General features: G+C 30.4%; 1 long non-coding RNA gene across 1 annotated transcript; it reads left to right on the top strand.

Moving 5' to 3' along the window:
• Positions 1–762: 762 nt before the first annotated feature.
• On the top strand, positions 763–3246 carry LOC145114649 (uncharacterized). The gene is made up of 2 exons (XR_013711127.1): positions 763–1747; positions 1871–3246. It is a non-coding gene; the product is annotated as an uncharacterized LOC145114649 (long non-coding RNA).
• Positions 3247–10520: the final 7274 nt, after the last annotated feature.

Here is a 10520-nt window from a genome sequence, read left to right as displayed (position 1 = left end):
TTTAAACATATAAATATACATGAATAGTAATAGCTTGAATCCTTGAAATACTATAAAGTGTTATAACGTGTTTGTTATAATATGCAATATCACATAAAAATCATATAATTTTGTATCACGTAGTATTTGTTGTGTGAACTAGTTATTTTACGATAAAATAACCATAATATGTATACGAAAAGTTTATACTACTTTATTCGTAACAATATGGTAAATTATTAAATAATAATATTTTTATAAACTAGATTTATTGTATTTTCGCATAAAAAGGAAATTGGTTTGTATAAACAAAATATTTAGGCACATGTATCCCCCCCGCCCCCCCCCCCCCCCCCCGAAATAATTAAATTATTAAAAAGGGGCCATAAGCACTCACCCTAGAAGCGTGAGTTCGAGTTGTTCGAATTCGGATCCTTTTGAGAAACTTGTCGTGTAAACCGCAAATCCACAATTCTTGAACTTGAAATATTTCCGGGACTGTTTCGTAACGATTTTAAACTATCGGGGTCTGATTTGTAACTTCGCTAAAGTATATGGGCTTTTTGGTAATTTAGTTTAATGAATAGGAGTGCTTTGGTAAAAAAAATATCGAACGAGGTGTCGTTTTAAATAACCGGGTTCAATGTTTAGGGGTTTGGGACTTATTTTGAATAAAGGATTTATTAGGGAGGGTATTTTGGTCCTTTCATAAGCTAAATTAAATTAGGGCTTTTATGCAAAGGAATTTCATGGAGGGACCATTTTGATTAATGGCCGAAACTTCACAAATCTCGGGCTGTTTAGTCATATTTATCAAATGAAAGGGTTGGTTTGTTTAAATGATTCAAACAATCGGGTTTTGGGGTTCTTCAGTTCCCGTCTTCCAACAGATCGAGAAGTGGAGGATACGAATGAAATCAGTCGAATACGTATGAAGGAAGATGCGAAGGAAGGCAGTCAACGGTTCTTCGTTCCTCTCCCGTCGTCGGCAGCAAAGAAGACCAAGGGGAAGATCCCCCGGTGCTCATCTTCGTCGGATTAAGGAGGAGAAGCACAATTGGAATCAGAAATCGGGAAGCACCTCCAGTGCTTCACCAATTCAAGGAGGAGGAGGAAATTATCGATTCCCGGTGAGCCTTCCTTGACCGTCATCGGTAGAAATCGAGGTAAACGAGTCGTTTTCTTGTATGATTTCGATGAAATAAACGGAGGGAGGAAAGGGGAAACTATTTATGTGGTTCTTGTATGATCGAAGATGAGGATGTTCGAATGAAATCGGAACAACAAGGATGGTAGACTCCGAGATTTTTACTAGATCGTGGGTAAAATTAGGAAGCACCATCGATGCCTCAAGCTGTCGGGGAAAGAAGACGAACGAAAACAGAAGAGTTGGAGGGTTGGATCCTCGTTTGACCAAGAATAGAAAAACGAAGATAGAAACACGAGGTGCTTGACTGGTTCGAGAAAAAGAAACATGAAGGTGATGAGTGGTGGTTCAACGATTGTTGATCAGTCATACAAGGGAGGGGGCGGTTTATTTGCATCGAACTTCTTAGGTTTCTTCCTCATCTTTGGCAGCAGAACACGAAGGGACAACAATGGCAGTTCTGATCCATAACAGGTAAAATGGTTGATTTTGGGGATTTTTTTGTTGTTTGATAGGGAATCGATGGATGTTTGATCAGTAGATTTAGGTGGGTGTTTGGTTGGATCATTTTACAGGGAAGGAAAGGAAACACAAACTTGTTGTTCTTCTTCTTGCTTGCAGGTACCCGAGAATCAAGAACAAGAGTGTTCTTGCTGGGAATGTTTCATTTGATTGAGTTTATTAGTTAAATAGATAAAAATCAATCTCTCGATGATCTTATTGCATATTTTGAATCTTTGATAGATATGGAGTATACTGTAATATATTTTGAGTGTTATTCTTTCTCTTGCTTGAGTGATCTGTGGATGGAGCGCAAAGAAGGAAAAAGGAAAGAGTGAAGCAACACCATGCCAAGGAAGAAGAGAGGGAACAGCTGGTGCTCTAACAGTGAATAAGGAGTGCACGTTAGTTCAATTTTTTGGGGTTAACTTTATTTGCAATTTCCCATATAATAAACATATTATAGTTCAATTTAGAAAGGGAAAGGGAACACGATTCTTTGAGTGTTCAGTTGTACAAAATAGGGAAAATGACTTATCAAGTTAATTAACTTTTCAGTATGTTTACATCTGGGTAACTATCTTTTTTTTTGTACACATCTAGGTAACAAACTTGTTGGAGTGTTCACATATAACCATTATAATCTGTTGTAGCAGGTTAAATCCTAGATGTGAACACTTTCAACAAATTTGTTACCTAGATGTGTACAAAAAAGTAATTACCCAAATATGAACAAAACGAAAAGTAAGAGTAAATTACACGAATGGTCCTTGTGGTTTGGGAGAATTTATGTTTTTGTTCCCTAACTTATTTTTTTAACTTGGATGGTCCTTAATGTTTATTTTTGTTGTACGTTTGGTCACTGTCTTACCTAACTTATTTTTTTAACTCGTAGGGTCAATTAATTTTTTTAAATATATAAAGAATAAATACATAAATAAGAAAATTAATTAAAAAAATTAATTAATAAGGGCACAATAGTCTTTTTAGGTAAGACGGAGACCAAACACATAATAAAAATAAACAGTAGGGATCATCCGAGCTAAAAAATAAATTAATTAAAAAATAAACAGTAGGGATCATCCGAGGAGATACAGATATGTGGGGTCTATTAATTTTTTTAAATATATAAAAAATAAATACATAAATAAGAAAACTAATTAAAAAATAAATTAATAAGGGCACATTAGTCTTTTTAGGTAAGACAGGGACCAAACGCGCAATAAAAATAAATAGTAGGGACCATCTGAGTTAAAAAAATAAGTTAGGGAACAAAAAACACAAATTCCTCCAAACCACATGTACCATTCGTGTAATTTACTCTTACTTTTCGTTTTGTTCATATTTGGGTAACTATTTTTTTTGTACACATCTAAGTAACGAACTTGTCAAAAGTGTTCACATCTAGGATGTAACCTGCTACAGCAGGTCATAATGGTCATATGTGAACACTTCCAACAAGTTTGTTACCTAAATGTGTATAAAAAAAAGATAGTTACCCAGATGTGAACATACCGAAAAGTTAATTACCTTGATAAGTCATTTTCCCGTACAAAATATAACTTAGAAGTAACTTTGTTGTCTTTATTTATTTATTTGTATTTGGTAGATTAAATAGATGTATTTGTGTATGTATTGCTGAGAAATTTTAATGGTTTTATTATATATATATATATATATATATATATATATATATATATATATATATATATATATATATATATATAAAAGTTAGGAATGTAAAATTGTTGATTTGTAAACATTATTTAATTTCAAAATTAACACATATATAATGCCTGTTTAAGAGATATATAAAGAATTGAAGATTTATACGGTCTAAATTTGTTATATATACTATTAACTAGTGTTATGTCCGTCCGGTGGTCGGGTTGACCGATGTAATTTTTTTTATTTTTTTTACTTTCTTTTATAACATTCTACTTTTGTTTGTTCCCATCATAGCATTGTACTATGACAAATCTACCCAATGATAATTATATCATTCATAAAGTTGTTTATTTATCCCTTTTATATTTGTTATGACTTCAATCTTTGTTTCATTTCTCTAATTTTATTGATTTCTATAAAAAAAAGTTGGAAAAGGCTTGCATTTTTTTTATCTATGTTGATCAACGTTCAAGTTGATATTCTCCATTATATTGTTCTTTTAATTTGTTCTTTTAATTGTATATAAATTCTTCACAACCCAAGACGTTTATGATTTTAAAAAATCAACTCAATGTAATTACCAAGTAAATACCTAATTTTTTTCAAAGGGATATATATATATATATATATATATATATATATATATATATATATATATATATATATATATATATAGAGAGAGAGAGAGAGAGAGAGAGAGCTAGATTCAAATGTTTCTAGCAACTATTGTGTGCATGAATGCACCAATAGGAAATTAGGAAAAAATAAATCATTAAGTAAATCATTTAAGGGTATTATAGTAATCTTTGCATAGTTAATTATGGTAGATCAACAACAATTCATTATATCACGCAAAAAGCAAAGATAAATATAAAACATTAGCCCTAAATCGATTTCACCGCTTCCCACCACCCCTGTAGATCGATTAAAAACAACATCGGAGAGGACACCTTCAAAGGACGGTAATACCATTTTTTTTCTTCTTCTCTCTTCCACAACTGCCACTTCCAGATTTGATAAAATAATCAATTGAAGATTAATTGTTTGATTGAAGATTCATATTTTCACTCGGGTGAAGATCTCTGTCTCGTATTCAACAAGCAGCCATGGCGACTAAAGTTCAGAGGATAATGACCCAACTTATCGTACATATTCTTTCCTTCTCCAAAACCAACTTAATTAACTGGCAACCCTAATTGATTTCCCGCATTTTCACTTTTATTTGAAGTTACGACTAATAGAATCTTTAACTTTTTCCTCTTAATTCCAGAACCTGATATTCAAATTCCTTCAAAGTGTAAGATCTACTCACATTTTGAATTTCATTCAATGGTTTGTTTGGACGAATTGGCTGATTTTCTGAGTTTTATGTTGTGTGTGAAACAGAAAGCGCGTATCCAGATATGGCTGTTTGAATTGGCTGATTATAATTTCGTATGCTTGGTTGTTTGATGTAGGGTTTTGATGAGTACATGAATTTGGTTCTTGAGGATGTAGAAGAAGTCAGTATAAAGAAGAAAAACAGAAAGGCTCTAGGTCAGTTAGCTTGACTATCCTTCTTTCTATCTTCCTCATGATTATCCTTCTTTCTATCTTTTCTGCCTAATAACCGATGCTTCATACATATGATGCATTCCAACTGCTCGACGAAATGCCAGTAAGAAGTTTGATCAGTCCTGTGTAAGACACGTGTTGCTTTTAGGTTAAAGTATACTCAAATCCAACTTTGAAATGTCTTTTTCTCTCTCTGTAGCAACAGTAAGAGCTGCATTTTGATTGTCAATGTCAAACATGAAACTTTTCAATTGGGAAATAGTCAAATAGTGTTTGATCTATAGTTATTACTATGAAAAGAGTTACACTTTGTTTGTTGATATCTTATCTGTATAGCTCTGAAAGATCTATAACTTTTTCTTTTACATTGCATAACAGAGAATCACCATGCTACGTGTAGCAACCAAACTCACAAGAAGTGCACTATCTTCAGCTGAATATCATTCATCATTCTTCAGAAAACAGTCATTCTTCACCAATTCTGTGGGAAGAGAGTCCGGAATAAAGCATTCCATTCCAGGGGACTTTCACAAATGGGTTTCAATTCCCACCCATAGCTTTTCAAGCTTTGTCTATGGCTTCACTCCATTGAAGCACAAGCCATTGGAATCCCTCATTAATGTTGAGAGAGAAAAGCTTCAAACTCCAGAGGATCTAGCTTCAATTTGGGATGATGTATGTTTCTTTCACTTGGTGATCTATTTCAATTTGAATCCCATTAGTTTTCATGAATTATCTTTTTTCTTAATTTTAATTTCCAATTATGTGTTACTTGGATTGGTTCATATTAGAATGCAAACACATGTTCATTCTATGAGAATATAAATATTACATAAAACATGTGTTGCTAGTAATTTTGACAGAATACATTTATACATGCTTTAGAATGTTTATGCATATAGAAAAAAAGAATATGATTTAAGTGCATTCTGTTATATATTCTGTTAGAATTTATTTATATATATGCATTCTGTTAGAATGTCTTCTGAGAATGTTTTTTAACAACAAGTATTTTTGTTTAACTGGTAATACTAACGAGTAATGTATTCTGTTAGAATTTATTTATATATATGCATTCTGTTAGAATGTCTTCTGAGAATGTTTGTTAACAACAAGTATTTTTGTTTAACTGGTAATACTAACGTAAAACTAACGAGTAATGTATCTTATTCTTTCAGAATTGCATGGAGAATGAATTCAATATTGATCATACAAAGAGAAATATTTGGAATCGAGTTCAACAACAAGTATATATGTGAAGATCAAGTGGATTATATGGACCACTGAATTCAAGAATGCTATTTTTTAAGAATTTTATTCATTTTTTATGATATTCTATTAGAATATGTATAAATATATTAAAATGTATAAGGATATTAGTCTGTAAGAATATGTATGAATTTGTATTTTATTTCGGATGTGTATTAAGAATAAAATCATAGACCCAACTTGGATGTATATGAATAATAATCTAGAATTCTTAAATCAGGTTAATTATCAAAAATACCTGTATTGGAAATATATTCTGCAAGAATAAAATCGAAAATATATTTACTAGTTTATGGTTGACATTCAGTCATTCTGACAGAATAAAATCGGATTTTTAAATTTGAATTAATTTAAAAAATTCAGATTTTTTAAAAATAAGGGAATTACGGATCCCTTAAATTCCGAAAATTTCCTTTTTTAAAATAGGTTAATTGACTAAAATGCCCTTTTGCTGAAATTTGTGTGATTATATGATACATGCTACCCTATTGTAATATCATAGACCCTCAGATCATGATTGTTGATTCTATTCATCCGGTGGTCCAGATTTGTGCATTCTGGCACACAATAGTTAGTAAAAACAAAATAACATAAGCCTATATATATATATATATATATATATATATATATATATATATATATATATATATATATATATATATATATATATATATATATATATATTTCCAGAATATTAAAGCCAAATTAAATAAATTTGAAATAAATATATCATGCATAACCACCCCAAAAATTTTTCTTGGCTCTAATACCATTCTCTGTTAACTATGACATAAATATCATTTTTAGAAAACAAATAGTTTTGTTTTTAGATAACGTATTTGTTTGTATCGAATTTTAATACTAGCTCTTATGAGCCATCTAGCATCATGAATATGATTATTGTTTAAAATCATACCTAGATTAGTAGGTTTGTAAGAATCCTTGAGATTTTGCTCAGAATTATTTATAGATTCTTGGATTTGTTGTATTCTTAAAAGAATATCTCTATTAGGAATACAATTCATCAAGATTTTGTTAGACATAATTAAATAATTCAAGCATGAATTTGATTATTAAAAACGAGTACTATTTTAACAAAAATTTCAAATATTGTAGAATTAATAGTTAGAATAACTCGAAATGAAACTATCATGGAGAAATAAATTTAATAACAACAATACAACAATTGAATAAAATATTTTAGATAGTATCTTCTTGAATTAAGCTTGAATTACAATCAATACATACATCTTGAGAAAGAATTATCTGAAAATCTAGAGACTTTGAACATCTACTAGTAGAAAGAGAGACTCTTGGAGATTTTTTAGACATGAGATGAACATTTTTTAGAGAATGAATATTTTTGCTTGCTTCCTTCTACTGACATATGATGTCTATTTATATTGATCTTGGAGTCTTCAAAGCCTTGAAATCTTGTAGTGAAATTTGTCGTATGATTCAATGGCCAATCAATTACTTGTAAGTGGTTGTCACTCATCTTTTGAAGAAATTGTCGTTTGTAATCAATAAATATCACCTTTTGATAAAGCATGTCATCATAGAGCATCTTCTAAAGTTTTTTGTCTTCATATTATCCATCATAGAGCATCTTCTAAAGTTTTTTGTCTTCATATTATCATTGATGATAAGAATAAATAATTTTGATAATAAATTTGATAATATTTGTTTATACACTATAAATACATATATAGTGTATACTCACACAGTTTATACACACTTGTATTTGAAAATAATAATTTTGATAAATAGAAGAAACGAAATACCCTACATTGAAGGTATTACACCAAATTTAATGATAAGAATTTCTTATTCTTCATAAGGATCATCAAAAGGGTCTTGAGCGTCTTGAAATAAACCATTCTTTATAGATTTTGGAGAATCGTCAGAAACTGATGGAGTTTGGCGAATTTCTTGAAGTAAGCTTTGAAGTTCTTCAGGAGAAGAGGTAGCAGCATCTTTAATTCTTGCAATTAGATCCACATCACTTTGAGGAAGACTTTTGATAAAAGTGGCTTCAACCTCTGCTTTTTGAATATATATTTCTTGATAATGTTTAATTACTGCTTGTTCACTGGCTTGAGAAATCTTCATTTTATCCCACCATTTTGAGCGAAATTGTCGATTAAGCCAGGGAGGAGAGGAATCCTTTGCTTCTTGATAATGAAAAGTCCAAGACATTATCCATGGAACTTTGAATATCATAGTGAATTGTAGCATGTATTCAAATTCTGGAATTTGTTGAATAAACAATTCCTTAAATTTGAGATATCCATCGTAAATTTCTTTTGGTAAACAATTTGGAAGAATTCCCATATATTTGTACCAATTGATAAACCATCTTGGGTATTCACAATTGAAGTTCAAATCAAAGAAGATAAACCATGAGTGTGAATAATTCCGAATAAAGAACGCCTTAGTCCAAGCATCTTGATAATCATAGTAAGAAAATCTGGGATAAGCAGGATAACTTATAAGAGGTTTTTCAGAATGAAGGTTTGGAACCCAACTTTCTGGAGAAATGATTTTGATGATATGAGCTTTGCTAAAATCAATGTTTCCCTCTTTTGAATTAGAACGATGAACAAAATTGACCGAACCAGATTCTTGCAAAATAGCTTGATAATATTCTCGAGTTTTATATGAATCAACATAAAAGGTTTTCCCTTGACCAAAGAGATGATTTGTGAGAATATGAAAACCTTGATGTAACTTATGGATTTGAAAATCTTCAAGAATTTGAACTCTTAAGAAATTTGGATTAAGAACATAAGGAGTCTTTGTAGAAGGGCTAGGAGTCACAGAATTTTGAGTTTGAGGAGTGATAGGTTTTACAAAAGGGCTTATCGTGTTTGTTGAAGTAACTTTTGGAGTAACAAGTTTTGGCTGAAGGATATTAGAATACAGTTGTGAATTCTTAGAAGTAGGAGTTAAAGGAGAAAAACGATTTTGATTTTGAAATGGAACAAGCTTTTGAGAGACGGGCTTCTTGTCATCATTTTTGGAAGAGGACGACGAACTCATTTTCCCTGCAAAAATTCTCGAGAAAGAAAGTCAGGAAGCGAATTATTTTCTCCTTTTATAAATTCTATTTCGAAATCAAAGTTACCTAAGAGGGCTTGCCATCGAGCAAAAATTTGCTTGGAAATAATATTTTTCACATCTTTTTCTAAAATAGTTTTTGCAGATTGACAATCTATTCTTAATAAAAAAAAACTTTTCATAAATAAATCATCTTCAAATTTTTTAATACATAAAACAATGCTTAAAATTTCCTTTTTGACAGTTGAATAATTTTTTTGTGTATCATTCCATGCACCAGAGTAATATCGAACCAATTGTTCCTCTTTTGAGTTAACAAATTTTTGTTTTAGAATTCCTCCGAATCCAATATCACTAGCATCGGTTTCAACTATGATATTGACATTGGGATGAGGTAAATTTAAACATGGCAAAGTAGGAACCTTTTGTTTTATATATTTAATTATATATGTATGTTTTTGAGTCCATGGTTCAGGATTATCTTTTAATCTATTATAAAGTGGTTTACATATAATCCCTAAATCTTTGAAAAAATCATGGATATAATTTAAGCATCCTAAAAATCTTTGAAGTTGCCTTTTATCTTTAATTTCATCAGGAAATTTAGTAGAAAACTGCAAGCTTCTTGTAATAGGTCTAATAGTGTTTTTGACAATATCATGTCCTAAAAAACGAATTTCATCTTTAAATAAATGCATTTTTGCTGCAGAGACAGCTAAACCATTTTGATAAATTAAATCATGAAATTGATTTAAATGTATGAAATGTTGATCAATTGATTTTGAAAAAATTAGGACATCGTCAATATAAGCAATAGCAAAACTACTTATATGAGTTATGATATCATTCATAATATTTTGGAATTCAGAAGGGGCATTTTTTAATCGAAAAGGCATTACATTCCATTCAAAATGCCCGAAGGGAACATTAAAACCAGTTTTGTATTTATCTTCCTCATGAAGTTGTATTTGCCAAAATCCTGATTTCATATCAAACTGTGAAAATATATTTGAATCATAAAGTTTTTTTAGCAGATTTCGTTTATTAGGAATAGGATAATGAATCCATTCTAAAACTTTGTTTAAAGGTTTATAATTGATAACTAATCTTGGTGATCCTCTTTCTAATTCTGCGGCATTCATAACATAAAATGTTGAACAAGACCATGGTGATTTAGAAGGTCTTATGAGTTTTTTATTTATTAAATCTTGAATTTCATTTTTACAATGACTTTCTAGTTCACTATTCATGTGAATGGCTCTAGATTTTGAAGGAATATCCTTTTCATCAAAAAAATTTTATATACGGTAATTTTACAATATGTTGTTTTCTATTCCAAAAG

This window comes from Lactuca virosa, chromosome 5 (genome assembly GCF_052849685.1).
Source record: "Lactuca virosa cultivar CGN04683 chromosome 5, Lactuca_virosa_CGN04683_v6, whole genome shotgun sequence".
NCBI classification, from domain to species: Eukaryota; Viridiplantae; Streptophyta; class Magnoliopsida; order Asterales; family Asteraceae; genus Lactuca; species Lactuca virosa.
This window is presented reverse-complemented; position numbering and strand designations above follow the sequence as displayed.